Raw genomic sequence first — 15,873 nt, forward strand, 5'->3', positions numbered from 1 at the left:
AGTAATACCCATGAGTCTGGTAATCTTGGAAAGGTTATTTATTGTTTTGAGCTTCAAAGCCACTTTCTCAAGATCACCAACAACATCTGGATTTTTCCAGTAGCAACGAGGAAGAGGCAGAGAGAACAACCTTAGGACCAACCAATGGAATGACAGCAAGACACTTCTGTTTTGGTACAGGCTGTTTCTTTCTTCCTTTTCCACCTCAAATCTGTGTAACACGCTGAAGCCGTCTGTAAGCTACCATCTAGGACTATAAAGCACAGTTCTTGGTCTGACTGCACCTAAATCAAGTCAGAGCAGTGAAATGAACTTAGGTGTGCCCCACTGTCAGGGGTTAACTGGACCAACAAGGTCCTTAAGGATGTGTGTTTATGTTAGTCTCTCAGTCGTGTCCAGCTCTTTGCAACCCCATGGACTGTAGCTCGCCAGGCCCCTCTGTCCATGGAATTCCCCAGGCAAGAAAACTGGAGTGGGTAGCCTTTTCCTTCTCCAGGGAATTTTCCCGACCCAGGGATCGAACCTGAGTCTCCTGCATTACAAACGGATTCTTTACTGTCTGAGCCACCAGGGAAGCCTGTGCTTAAGGATAGTTTGGAGCAATCATGTGGAAGCTTAGCTATCCATACCCCTGCTGTCTTTTCCAAAGGTTGCCGGAGACTCTACTAATTCCACCAGGGGGTTATAACCGGCCACATTGGAACTGGAACCACCTGGGGAGATTTAACCACTGATGCAGTTGACCTCCCGAGGTTCTGATTGAATTATGCAGGTGGAGCCAGAGCGAGGGGGAGGTTTTCAAATCTCACCAGGTCTAACAAGTAAGGGTTGAGAATCACTGTTCCAAGCCTTTTGGGAGCTCTTCCTATAAAAATGCCTTCAAAGTCTATGACACTTCCCATGAATCTTGTCAACAAGATTCTTATTTTAAAGACAGACTGGATTTAAAAAAAAGAAATAGCTTTAGGTTGTTTAGAACTGAATCTGTGCAATAGGAGTGAAATACTGGTCTTTGTCCTGAAGAGGAGGAGAAACCTCAGAAATACACCTGGGATCCTCGTGTGGCTCCCCAGGTGGTTTCAAAGGTAATCGTTCACTGAACACAAGCCGGAGCTCTGCTGGGGCCAAAGCTCTCAAGCAGATCAGAGCTGGTTCTCCAGGCGAATGGCGGCCAGGACCCAGGTCCTGAATTCTGCCACTGGGACTTCCTCACATTGGCATCTATTTGAGGGGCTTTGCTAAATGCCCTGGCCTGCTCCTGCCACATGGAGTTGTACCCTCAAAATATTCCTGGTTTCCGGGCAAAGGTGCCCTCTGTTGTTCCTGCTTTGTGACCAGCATCTCCAGGCTGCACTGAAGCCCAAGCTGTGGCCTGGGGTTGAGGGTAAGTGATCTCCTGTCCCCTCCATTGTGCCCACCCACAGGTCCTGCCCACTTAACCTCATCTCTTGATGAAGGGGATACCAGAAGTAGGTTCTTGAAAAGCAATCAAAGTGTCAGACAAGAATGAAATTCTGAGGTAAACTGACAAGGGGAAAGGGATCGCATGACTTGACTTCTCGTGATATTTTGTTCTGACCACTGATTTCACATTGTAACCTTAGTGGGCGTCTAAATAGCTCTAGACCTCGGTTTCCCCAATTGTAAATAAAGGAGATTTAAATGGGTAATCTTTTTTTTTTTTCCTTTTTGGCTTTGTTTTGTTCCTTTTTTAAGTTGAAATGTAGTTGATTTATAATGTTGTGTTCGTTTCAGGTGTTCCCTGTGCTCTACAGTAGGCCCTTGTTTTTATCTTTGCTACACATGATAGTGTAGATCTGTTAAGCCCACACTCCTAAGTTTTTCCTCCCCCTTCCCTTTTCCCTTTGGGAACCATAGTTTGTTTTCCATGTCTGTGTGTCTGTTTCTGTTTTCTAAATAAATTCATTTGTATCATTTTTTTAGATTCTATTTAGAAGTGATGTCATATGATATTTGTCTCTGACTTCACTTGGTATGATAATCTCTAGGTCCATCCATGTTGCTGTAAATGGCATTATTTCATTTTTATGGCTGAATAATATTCCACATATATATATATATATTCTAGGTTGCTTCCATGTCTTGACTATTTGAATAGTGCTGCAGTGAACACTGGGATGCATATATTCTTTCAAACCATGTTTTTCTGCAGATAAATGCCCAGGAGTGGGACTGCTGGGTTGCATGGTAGCTCGGTTTTTAGTTTTTTAAGAAACCTTCATACTGTTGTCCCTAGTGGCTGCACCAATTTACATTCCCACCAACAGTGTAGGAGGATTTCCTTTTCTCTACATCCTCCCCAGCCTTTGTTATTTGTAGACTTTAACGATGCCATTCTGACTGGTGTGAGGTGATAACTCATTATAGTTTTGATTTGCTTTTCTCTAATAGTAAGACATGTTGAACATGTTTTCATGTGCCTAGTGGCCATATGTTTGTCTTCTTTGGAGAAATGTCTATTTAGGCCTTCTGCCCATTTTTGGATTGGGTTGTTTGTTTTACTGTGGGCTTCCGTGGTGGCTGAGACCGTGAAGAATCTGTGTGCAATGCAAGAGACCCAGGTTCAATCCCTGGGTCAGGAAGATCCCCTGGAGATGGAAATGGCAACCACTCCAGTATTGTTTTATTGTTGAGTTGTATGAGCTGTTTTTATATTTTGGGAATTAAGCCCTTGTCAGTCGCATCGTTTATGAACATTTTCTCCCAGTCCATAAGTTGTCTTTTCATTTTGTTTATGATTTCCTTTGCTATGCATGAGCTTTTAAGCTAAGTCAGGTCCCATTTATAACATTTATAACAAAAATAAAAATTTGTTTATTTTTGCTTTTATTTCTTTTGCCTTCTGAGATTGATCTAGGAAAGTGTTGCTGCAATTTATGGCAGAGAATGTTTTGCCTATGTTCTCTTCTAGGAGTTTTATGGTGTTATGTCTTATATTTAAGTCTTTAAGCCATTTTGAGTTTGTTTCTGTGTATGGTATGAAAGAGAATTCTAACTTCGTTGATTTACATGCAGCTGTCCAGCTTTCCCAACACCACTTGCTAAAGAGACTGTCTTTTTTCCATTGTATATTTTTGCCCCCTTTGTTGAAGATTAATTGACTGTGAGTGTGTGAGTTTATTTCTGGGCTCTCTATTCTGTTTAAATGAGTAATCTTTAGCATCCTTTCCAACTTTAAAATTCTGTGAATGTAAGATTCTATGAGCCAGAATTTTTAAAACCAAGACTAGATTTTAAGATAAACTCCTTACAACTTTGGCCTCTGCTGACCTGGGGAGCCAGAAATGGATGGAAACAAAAGTAAAGTGTGCATACAGAGCATGAAAGCCAGAGATGAGTGTTGATGGCCCGTGGTATATTCTAGATGTGTCCACACAATGAGTTTCCAGAGAAGGCTGGGAAGTGGCCTGAGGGCAGTGAGAGAAATGCTTTCCTTGTTGCCCGCTATGTAATTATTGTCACATCTGCATGGTGGTGGTCATAGAGGTAACAGGAAATCTTTCTGAAAGGAGGGCAGGACTTCTACAAGTACAATCTCTCAGCTTGATGGTTTTGTGGAGAGGTAAGACTCGTTCATGAATTCTCACATCTCTATAAGCCAGAGGAGTTGGTAGAGCTGATAACTCGGGCCTCATGGAATAGTATAGTTTAATGTCGCGAGTGGCGTCTGTCGGTCAGCCCTGGTTTCCAGTCTTGCTACTTACTAGCTGTGTAACTTTGGGCAACTTATTTCACCTCTCGGGGCCTTGGTTTTATTATTGGAGAATAAGTAGGGATAATATCTACCCTGCGGGGTGTAGGGCCAGTGAGACATAACAGCACACACAAAGCGCCAGGCACATAGTAGGCACTCAGTGCACAGAGACTAAAACCGCCACAACCTCCAGCTTTTCTGTCACTTGAACAGTTCGAGAACTGCCTTCACTATTTATCCCATGATTTACCCAGCTGGCCTCACTGCAGGCAAAACCAGGCATTTACTTGGGGGATGGAAAGATCTCCAGAAACCAAAGACACATCTGCTCAAGGGAGAAGCGAGGAACCTTAATAACCAAGACTCTTGGATCTTGCTCTGGCTCTTTCCACCACCCTTTTGACAAAGCCATGGGATGCTGCCCCCTGTCTTTGAGGGCAGAGGCACTCAATATAGCCACTCCAAAAAACGCACTACAAGAACATAAACCCAAAGCTTCATTGTAATTCCCAAACACAAATTATTCAAATGCCGGCCAGGCTCCAGCCCAGCATGGAAGGGCATGACTGGGGGGCACCCATGTGGTCTCCTAGAAGCCTCTGCCTGACAGCACAACATGTGGTCAAGATGACAAGCCTCTGGCTAACCCCAGATTACACGCATAATGTGCTTATTATACGTATAAGTGTATTGTTGATGTTTTGAACAGGCGACTTCAACATCATTTCAGTGTATCACTAAGGAGAGTTTTTAAAAGTAAGATCCTTTGTACTTGGGGAGAGGGGGAAGTAAATCAACACTGTGCTGCAAGCAGACCTTTTTAGCTTTCAAATGATGTCACTGAAGTTCAACTGAAATTCACTCAGGAAAGAGGCAGCCCCAGTGCATGGGTGCTAGTGTTTGAGCAGATCTGAAAGGCTTGAAAATGCCTTCCTCGCCACTTGCCCCAGACCCAGCATTGCCATCATTAGCTACCCTTTTGGGTCGTGGTCCCAGAGGAAGAGAAGGGACAGCAGGAGTTAGGTTTATTAGCTCACTTAACGTTGGAGTCACAGGGGTAGCTTTAAAAACTAGTGATGCCTAGACTTACCACCTAAAGATTCTGTTATAATTGGCCTCGGGTACATCCTGGGAGCTGGGAGTTTTTAAAAGTTCTCCACGTTATTCTAATGTACAGCCATGATTGAGAATCACTCTCTCCTTCCCTCTTGCCCCAGTGCTCAACCCTTACTCCCTTCCACCTCCCATGCCAGCCCTGGTTAGTCCAAGAAGCCCTGTGGCTCAGCAGACACCCAGAAACAAACTACAAGGTCGGTATTATCCCATTTTACAGATGAAGAAACTGAGACCCAAAGAGGCCAAGTGACTTTGCCCAAGGCCACACAAACAATTAATGGCAGATTGGATCTCTCTGGCTTCAAAGTGATTCCCATTTCTTCAAGCTGCCTTGTTAACTTGGGAACATTAACTCATGGAGCTATTAATACACCAAAGGATTTCATTTATAGTAATAACAGCCCCTCACATTTTTATGGAGGTGTTAGGGTTTGCAAAGCACTTCCATTTTAGTTTATGATATTAAAGATGACTCCTGCATTTTAAGGATAAGATAACTGAGGCCCAAAATCATTAACTTGCTCGTGGACACACAGGTATAGGAACCAGAGTTTGAGTCCAAACCCTTTTCTTCTATTTCCAAAGAATGGACTACATTGGAAAATGGTAGGAGTGGGGTGAATTTTGGGGGTACAGGGAAGGTTGGAAAGTTTCAGAGCAGGACAAGCTCTCAAGTTCACCAAAGATGGGAACCCAGGAGGCAGCAAAAGAGGGTAGGAGGCCACAAAGAATGTTCCATCATTTCTGTGGTTGGGCCTCTCTCATCCAGCTCATCTCAGGGAATCAAGCCTGGTGAGTGAAAGATGTTAACGTCAGAGGCCCTGCCAAGTAGAAACAAGGACAGGAGAAGGCTTTTGTCCCTGTAAAGCTGTCCCTACACAACCTGCCTTTCATTTGATTTTCCTGTTAATAAAATACATTCTCTACCAGACCCAGCACCAAAATCTTGGTTTCCAAAAACCATTCTCCTCTAAAAGAAGCAAGCCTTCCTTAGAAAAATGGTTGATTCCAGGACTAAGACAAAGAAATACCAGGTGAGGCTGGAACATCTTGTGGGGCCAGAAAATAAGGGAGTTAGAGTTTTTTAATTCATAGAATGTACCCTAGTCAATTAAAAAAAAAACCCCACAGAAGCCACTGTGAAAAAGTTATTGGAAAAACCAGGGACAGTTTGGGCATCAACATAAATAATAAATGTAAAAGATTATAATATATCCTATTCAACGAGTCTATTAGCCCATACTGACACTTATAAATACAAACATATAGACAGATAGATAAGTAATTATGGGATAGGAAATGGTATGTAAAAGAAGAGCTCATCGTCACATCAGATAATAAGTGTAGAAGAAATAAATAAAATCACTATTTTGAAACTATTATACTAATAGAGGATTTGGGGGGAAAAAAAATCCTCAATGGATGCTAAAATTTAGTTCAGTTCAGTCGCTCAGTCATCTTCCAACTCTTTGCGACCCCATGGACTGCAGCATGCCAGAATTCCCTGTCCTTCACCATCTCTGAAGCTTGCTCAAACTCATTGCTCAAACTCATCGCCATTGAGTCGGTGATGCCATCCAACCATCTCATCCTCTGTCGTCCCCTTCTCCTCCTGCCTTCAATCTTTCCCAGCATCAGGGTCTTTTCCAATCAGTCAGTTCTTCACATCAGATGGCCAAAGTATTGGAGCTTCAGCATCAGTCCTTGCAATGACTATTCAGGACTGGTTTCCTTTAGGATTGACTGGTTTGATCTCCTTGCAGTTCAATGCTAAATTTATTGGGTGAGAATTTATTGGGAAGCAAGATATTTACACAGTCTTAAATCTTTTCCCAAATTATTTCTTAATTGCAAAGAGGAAAGTGTTTCTTGTCAGTTGAGAGATGTGAAAATACATCCTTAACCAAAGTTAACATCAAAGTTAAGATCAAAATTAACATCGCCAATAATGAGACAACCAGCTCGCATGCCTCCTCTAGATGCACTCTAAAGGGCACAGTGTTTCTGCCCCAGAGTCATAAAGTGGGTCTAATCACATCCAAGTAGAGGAACATATGACAGAACATCTGGCCCCATAACCTTAAAACACGTCAATGTCATGAAAAACACAAAAGTGTAAGGAACACTTTCAGACTAAAGTGGATCAAAGAGAATGAAAAGTACATAAGATGTGTGATCTTGAAATATATACTATGAATACTGGATTGGGAAAAAAACATGCTTTAGAGGATATTATGGGAATAATTGAAGTTTGATTAAAAAATGTGCATGCCTGTATTAAGGTTGAGTTTCCTAAATTTGATTATTGTGATTATATAAAAGAATGTCCTCATGCTTATAAATTACTTGCTGAAGTATTTAGGGTAAAAATTTATGGTATCTGCAACTTACTCTCAAGTGGCTCAGAAGCAAAAAGGGAAATACTAGGTGAGGCTGGACTGGGTGTGTGTGTATGTATATATGCATGTGTGTATGTACATGTGTGTATGTATATACGTGTGTGTGCTTTCAAATATCTGTAGAGGTAAAATGTTAGCCAGTGAATCGCATTGAAGGGTATACAGGCATTTGTTGCAATATCTTCACAACTCTTCTGTAGATTTGAATTTATTTTTTTTAATTTGAATTTTTTTTTAATCAAAAGTGAAAATAAAGGGGAGGAAGTATAGGTTGTTTTAGAAAAATAGTCAAACAATATTCAAGGTGAATTTGAACTGGGAACGATCAGGGAAAGTACTTTGATTCTGAAACTTGGCTACTGTTTCTAAGAGCATAAAATTTACTGAATTATTTGCCTGTGTCCCTGCAGAAGTGGGAAAATATTGTATGCCCAGGAAGCACAGATACATGTCAGTAGTTTCTGGGTGAAGTTCTTTCCTCCACAAAAGTTATTTTTTTTTATTGAAAATGAGAAGAAAGGAAAAGGGGGAAATGAAAATAAAAATAGTAAGCATTAGTCTATAGTCTTGGTAGGTTTGCTCAGACTTAATTATTTAGCAGGGCTTATAATTCAAGAGAAATGAAAATATATACTATGTTACTATATTAAAATAGCTACCCAAAGAATGGATCTACTTTTAATTATTGGTTATATAAATAAAACCCCACAGAAATTTTTGTTCTGGGATGTTGATGTGCACCCTGTTACTTTGAAAAAACATGTTAGAAGTGGAAACTTTTACAACATATAATTCACTGTATGAGTCCTGATCATAATGAGACAATATACAAAAAAGTTAAACACATCCTGTGACATTACTCTCCTACTTAAAGACTCTCAGAGTGTCCCATTAAGCCAACAGAAGCCTGTGCTCCTTACCTAGGCACTCCAGCCCTCACAGCTGGCTGCAACCCACTTTCCAGAATCATCTCCCTCCCCCAGCCCCAGCCACTCCACAGTCCAGCCAGGCGGGCACTCCTGACTCTTTCCCCGATAGGCCCTGCCTTTCAGGGCAGACTCTTGCTAACATTCTTCCGCAATTGGGAAGCTCCTCCCCTCTCTCCAGCACATGACTTTCTTCTTTAAGTCCTAGCCCAGCCTCAGCCCTACCCAACTTCACTCCTGCCAAGGAGAGGTGCCCTGCCCCCTTCCTGCTGTAAACGTGTTACATCGTGATAGGAGGATCTTCTCTTTATTCCAGAATTGCCTCTGAGAGCCCACAGCTGGAAACTTCTTGCATTTTTAGAGCAACTCTACCTGTGGGTCCACCTAGCCCCTGTAAAACCTTTCTGAAAGGCAAAACATCTCTTCAGAAACTGCACCCCATTTCTCCTGCCTGAACACCATCACTCTACCCCCAATCTCTGCAAGATGCGTTGGGGTGGGGTTGATGATGAACCTTTATGTAAAGTGAGATCATTTTTTGCCATCTTTCCATTGTGAGGGTGGCCACTTGATGGGTCCCATGCCTTAAATCCAACAGTGGGAGAACCAAGATAATGACCCCAAGACAATCTCATGTTGAGCTGAAAAGCTTACTTGCCTGATCAGAATTTGGAGGAAGGGGAGAGGGGGCTTGGGCCTTAGGATGAGATAAAAAGAAGGATCAAGGCCACCTCCTTTTCTTTTTTTTTTTTTTAATTGGAGGATAATTGCTTTCCGATGTTGTGTTGGTTTCCACTGTACAGCAATGTGAAACAGCTGCAAGTATACATATGTCCAGGGCTTCCCTGATGGCTCAGTGGTAAAGAATCTGCCTGCCAATGCAGGTTCAATCCCTGGGTTGGGAAGATCCCCTGGAAAGAGAAATGGCAACCCACTCCAATATTCTTGCCTGGGAAATCCCATGGACAGAGGAGCCTGGTGGGCTACAGTCCATGGGGTCACTAAAGAGTCTGACACAACTTAGCAACTCAGCAACAATGACAACAACATACATATGTCCCCTCCCTCTTAAGCCTCCCTCCCACGCCACCCCTCTAGGTCATCAGAGTGCACCAAGCTCCCTGTGTAATACAGTTCTTGAAAATTACAGCTGGGCTGGGGGCCCTAGAGCTAGGGGCCTTAAGGTTAAAGACACTGGGATAGCATGGTAGAGGTGGGGTGCTACCCTTTAGAGATGAAATAAGGCAGCTGAAAAGATGAGGTCGGATCCTTCACGGACCAGCCATTGTCAAGGGGGCTGCTGGAGTCCTGCCCCACTGGGGCCTCCATCCACCCATTCAGAACCTCCTGACAACTGAGACAACTCAGGGTGCCAGTCCCTGGGTCATCCTGGAGATCAGCAAACTACAGCGACAAGGAGGAACCACCACAGTCAGTCATGGGACAGAACTACTTCTTCTCAAGCCCAGAAGAGCAGGACCAGCAAGTGGAGGGGGGCGGGGACTGGGAAAGGGCACACCCCCAGGAATCAACAGAGGGCGCTGTGGAGCTAGGGGAGGGTGACCAGAGCCTGTGAGAAAGAAAATGAGTTTGCTGCAAAATCGCACATTTGTAGATAATTACATTGAATAGTTTAAAAGCAATTTAAAGCCTACATGTATTTCCAAAGTATGCCTGTGTATATTTTGGTTGGCTTTATTATGAGAAAATGTTGAACACATAACTTCAATGCACAAATTCTTTTTCTTGACGGGCTCATATGCTACAAGTGGCCAGCTTCCCTGGTGGCTTAGATGGTAAAGCGTCTGCCTGCAATGCAGGAGACCTGGGTTCGATCCCTGGATTGGGAAGATCCCCTGGAGAAGGAAATGGCAACCCACTCCAGTACTCTTGCCTGGAAAATCCCATGGACAAAGGAGCCTGGTAGGTATGATAATCTTAGGTCTGTCCATTTTGCTGAAAATGGCATTACTTCATTCTTTTTATGGCTAAGTAGTATTCCATTGTATACACGTACCACATCTTGACTCATTCATCTGTCAGTGGATATTCAGCTTGTTTCCACATCTTAGCTGTTATAAATAGTGCTGCTCTGAACATAGGGGTGAATGTATTTCTTGAGTTATAGTTTTGTCCAGATACATGTCCAGGAGTGGGATTATGGGCTTCCTTGGTGGCGCTAGTGGTAAAGAATCCACCTGCCAATGCAAGAGTTGCACATTTGATCCCTGGGTCGGGAAGATCCCCTGGAGTAGGAAATGGCAACCCACTCCAGTATTCTTTTCCATGGAAAATTCAATGGACAGAGAAGCCTGGTAGACTCACAAAGAGTCAGACATGATTGAGTGACTGAGCACACAGTTTTTTAAGGAAACTCCATATAGTTCTCCATAGTGACTGCATCAATTTACATTCCCATTGACGAACAGTGTAGGAAGGTTCCCTTTTCTCCACACCCTCTTCAGCATTTGTTATTTGTAGGGTTTTTAATGATGGTCATTCTGACTGACTGAGGTGTTACCTCATTGTAGTTTTGATTTGCATTTTGACTTGCATTTCTGTAATAATTAGTGCACAAATTCTTTACCTATTAGGTGCTTATGCATTTTTACAGGAACTTCTGTTTTATGACTGGTCATGAAACAGCTATATGCTGAACTGCAATGGTGTTAAAATTGTTATAGTTATTCAAAGTTGCATTTATTTTATACAATAGGTTTTCTCCTGATGTCATAATACTTACTTTAGATTATCTGAATTTCCCCGATTCATGTGTCTGTGTTGTCATATATTATTTAAACAATGTGTAAAATGCTCACAACTTTGCTGTAAGTTTGAATTATGTAAAAATAAAACATTATCCCCAAAAAGTCATTATAAAGGCCATGGTAACTATCATTAATGTTTGGAAATGGCTGATCATACATGAATCCCTTTGATTAATGCATTTGAAATTATTTAGCTATCAGATCACCTTTTCAAAAACTTCAATGGAAATGGACAGAGACACTTTGTTAATGGAAATAATAGCTGGTTCTATTTTTTTAACAGCTTTAGTGAGATATAATTCACATACCATATAATTCATCCATTTAAAGTATGTAACTTAAGGCTTTCAGATATTAATTTTTTAAATTGCAGCAAAATATATATGTAACATAAAATTTGCCATTTTAACCATTTTAAGTGCACAATTCAGGGCATTACATTCATATTCCCTGTCATCACTCTATTTTTCTTAATAGAAAAAATTGATTTTTCAAGTTAAATGCTTTAATTCTCAGCAGAGAGAATAAAATCTTTGTGTTTTGATAGATTTATAGTTTATGTGAAAGGTAAGGAGCAAATTAGGAGAGGCCTGAAAGCAAATTTAAAAGCACTCAGATCTCTTTCTCACTAGCCCTATGCCTTATGACTGTTTTTTAGAAAATCAATTATTTATAGTTTCTACTTAATATGAAAATATGTACTTTGAAAATATTTCATTCCTCAAGAAAAAAAAATGTACTTTTTAAAAAAGAAAAATCCCTTTTACTGTAAGAAAAGTCAACTGTGTTAGCAGGTATGTCCATGTAGTAACACACTGATACAGTATAAATTGATAAATTTTCACCTCCCAAGGGAAAAAAAGGCAGTCCACACCACACTGCATACACATAAACATTCAGAAAGTGAAAGTCGCTCAGTTGTGTCAGACTCTTTGTGACCCCATGGTCTATACAGTCCATGGAATTCTCCAGGCCAGAATACCGGAATGGGTAGCCATCTTCCCAACCCAGGGATTGAACCCAGGTCTCCTGCATTGCAGGCGGATTCGTTACCAGTTGAGTCACCAGGGAAGCCCATTTACACATTCAGAAGTAAAATACAAATGTAGTTGCATTTTTATAAAGGTCCTCAATATCTTAACCCAAAGAGCCAGCTAAGCAGTGGGAATCTGGGTTATGGTGGCAGACCAGAAGGAGGACACAGTTAACAAGGGAGCATGAGGCATAGACAACCTGGAACCTAAATCCAGGTGCAACTGGACCTGGGACCCTTTCTGGAGTCTACCAGCTCTGCAACCCTGGCAGGTTATCTGCCTCCTTAGGCTTCAATATTCTCTTATTTATAAGAGGGAGTGTGTCAATGAAGATGCTTTTGGCTGCAGAAAACCCAACTGGCAACAGCTGATACAATAAGGAGTTTTATTATAACATAATGAGGAGGGCAGGCAGGCTTGGCTTTATTGTCTCAGTGCTGTTGCCAAGGGCCCAGGTTCCTTCCATCTTCGTGCTCTGCAGGTCTCTGCTCCACCTCTAGACTGTGTCCTCAAACACATCATAGTTCAGCAGGATAAGAGCAGGACAGCAGCTCTGCGAAGAGCCTGGAAACCATACCTCCAAGTCCCTCAACAGCACTGCTCCAGCACTCCATCAGTTAGAATCATGTCAGGGAATTAACGTGGAGATTAGCAAAGAAAGGGACCCGCCACAATCGTCTCCTGGGAGCTGGGAGCGGGGCTGTGCTCTTCTGAGTCTCAGAAATGGCAGAGAGGAGCAGAGCAGCCTTGTAATTTTCACCGGCAAGAAGAGGCAGCTGGGGACCTACTGGAGTAACTGCTGAGTGGGCATCCAACTGTGTCTGCTGCCTGTGGTTACAAAATAACACCTCTAAAGTCTCAAGAGACAAAGATCAAGTGATATACATATAAACCACGTGTAATATTTAAGACATTGCTGCTGCTAAGTCGCTTCAGTCGTGTCCGACTCTGTGCGACCCCATAGACGGCAGCCAACCAGGCTCCCCCGTCCCTGGGATTCTCCAGGCAAGAACACTAGAGTGGGTTGCCATTTCCTTCTCCAATGCATGAAAATGAAAAGTGTCGCTCAGCCGTGTCCGACTCTTTGCGACCCCATGGACTGCAGCCTACCAGGCTCCTCTGTCCATAGGGATTTTCCAGGCAAGAGTACAGGAGTGGGTTGCCACTGCCTTCTCTGATTTAAGACATTTAATTACTAAAAAGACAAAGCGTTAAGTAAGCACATGAGGGAGTAATTTTTGCTCATCCGTTTTCATGTGATAAATTAGATTATTAGCTGAGAGCCAGAACTTTCCTTTCTCCCCCCTCCACCCTTCTTCCTTCTTTCTTTCCTCTCTTCTTCCCTCCTTCTCTTACTTCCTTCCCATCTTCAACAGACAGTATCGGGCACTCTGCTAAGTAAGTGAAACAAAGCAAGGTTCATTAAGCTCACATCTCCTCATTGTTCCCAGTCTTCTGGGAAGAGTTTAGAATCTGTCTTATCACATGAGCACTATAAGGTGGGAAAGAAAAAGCACCAGCGGGCACAGTGCCCAACTGAGCTTGGGTGGTAACGAGTGAGTGGGGTTGCCAGATGAAACACAGTGTGCTTACGTTTGAATTTTTATTTTAAAACTTATTTCAAATTTAAATTTGAATATAGCACGGGACATATACTAAAACTTTGGCCCAATGATCTAAAATTCAAATTTAATTGGACGTATTGAGTTTTTGTTGTTATTAAATGTCAACTCTGTGAGTGGAGACATGTTAGAAGAATTGAACTATATCAAATTAAGGTGCTTTGACCACTTTGAAAAACTTCGAGGACTGGGGGAGGGTGGACTAGGGAGATTGAATTGGGTTAACTTAAATAGAATAGAATGGAATTTTTAATATTTAAAAAAATTTATTGGCATATAGTTGATTTATAATGTGTTAATTTCTGCTGTACAGTTAAGTGATTTAGTTATACACACACACACACATTCTTTTTCCATTATTGTTTATCACAGGATATTCCCTGTGCTATATAGTAGGACCTTGTTTATCCATTAATAGTCTGCATCTGTTAATCCCAAACTCCCAACCCTTCCGTCGACGACTCTCCTCCTCTTTGGCAACCACAACTGTGTTCTTTATGAGAAAGAAATGGAGCTTAATTGGTTGGGAGGGGAATAAAATACAGTGAAGTTGGCTGAGTTAAAAGTTGGGTTGTAGGCCCAATTCTTGCCCTTAATGAACATTTATTGAGCTCCTGAAATATGCCAGGCACTGGGTGACGTGCTGGGCACACATTATCTCCTCGCCCCTCCTCAGAGCAAGGACAAAGGTGAGCAAGCGAGGTGCTCAGCATGCAAAACTTAAGGAGATACTCATGCTCAGGGTCCTGCAAGTGTGTTCCTTTCCCAGCCCACAGCCCTTCAATAGCCCACAGGCCCATTTCACAGATGAGGAAACTGAGGCTTAGGATGGCTTAGCAGTACATTCTGATCCACTCAGTGACTTAGCAGTGGAGTCAGGCTGCAAGGCCAGAAGGTCTGTGTCCATAACCTTCCTTTATATACTGCCTCTCTGACAGTGAGTGATAGAGCCAAGAAATTCACCAGCCTTCTTCCAGCCCACATCTCACGCCCATGACTTGATTTATGTGGAAAGGCATTCACACGACATTTTAAATTCAGGGTGAGCAAAACCTCTAGGATGGAGTGGCTAGAACTCACCGATGGAAGGAGGGTAGCAGGATCTATTCAAATCCTGACCTTAGTATGGCAGTTTGCCAGCCTGGCCATTCATGAGAATGCCCGGGAAACTTTAAAAGTCCTAGCTCACCTCAGGTCTCTAGGGGTGAGGCCCCAGCATCACTATTTTAAAATCTCCCCAACTTGAAACCTTCTAGGTTGAAAGCCACACATGCTGTTATGTTCTTGAACACCTAACTAATGAATTAAAGGACGTATGCATCAAACCAGAAGGGATGGTTTCTGTCTTCCCACCACATCCCGCTCTCCCACACCCCGCACTCCTCCAAAGGCCTGAGAATTTTCAGGGGACAAATCAGGCCAAGAGATGTTGGGTGAAGGGAGCCTGGTTACCTGCTGAAACTGGCAACCTGCAGCCTTTCTGATATCCTGTAAACAGCAGGGGCAAGAAGATAGCATGATGGGTGTTTGGATCCCAAACACGCTTGTTTTAGTGTCGACAAGACTGTGACATTTTCCAGTCCTCAGCTGTGGGATGGTGCCAAAGAGAAGGGTGCGAATAGGATGAGCTCTGTTAGCTTGCACCTCTGAGGGTACCTTTGCTTGGGGTTCTCTAGCTTGCCTCCTTATCTCCAGAGCTTCTCTGAAGTTGCAGAGAATCCTCTGACATGTCATGATTAGCGAGAGGGCACAGGACCCAGTTGCAGAGGGGAGCAGTCTTTCATGTGCCAGGCTCAGCCAGAGACTGTCCGCGTGGCCTTAACAGATTACTTAACCTGCCTGAGCCTCATTTTGTGTGTGTGTGTGTGTCAGAGACAGAGGACAGTTATTCTGCTCTGCCTTCCTCCTAGATTTGGTCTGAGTGGATTAAAGGAGCACTAGATACAAGTTGTGTTTGGACAATGCTAAAACACTTGCCGTGACTCTTAATTTTTATGGATCAAATTGGAATTTCATGTGTCAACTCTGGCCTCTCATGGAAAGCTGTAAATACGTCTGTGAGGACCTGAAAGTCTTTGTAAAAATCTTTGGTGTATTTCAGTAAAGAAAGCCCGTATCCATTAGCAGTCACTTTCCGTTCTCCTCACTCCAGCGCCTCTTGAAAGCATTAGTTTATTCTCTGCTTCTGTGGAATTGCCTGTTCTGGATATCTCATGTAAATGGAATTATACAACATGTGGTCTTTGGTGACTATCTTCTTTCACTCAGCATATATTTTAAAGTATTCGTTTCT

At 42.5% G+C, this 15,873-nt stretch overlaps 1 long non-coding RNA gene across 1 annotated transcript in view; it reads left to right on the top strand.

Moving 5' to 3' along the window:
• The first annotated feature begins 643 nt into the window (after positions 1-643).
• The window catches only part of LOC123328079, a 43,226-nt gene continuing 27,996 nt past the window's right edge, over positions 644-15,873 (top strand). The window contains exon 1 of the long non-coding RNA XR_006542823.2: positions 644-1,384. This is a non-coding gene — a long non-coding RNA (uncharacterized LOC123328079). The remainder of the gene's footprint in view (positions 1,385-15,873) is intronic.

This window comes from Bubalus bubalis, chromosome 11 (genome assembly GCF_019923935.1).
Source record: "Bubalus bubalis isolate 160015118507 breed Murrah chromosome 11, NDDB_SH_1, whole genome shotgun sequence".
Classification (NCBI taxonomy): Eukaryota; Metazoa; Chordata; class Mammalia; order Artiodactyla; family Bovidae; genus Bubalus; species Bubalus bubalis.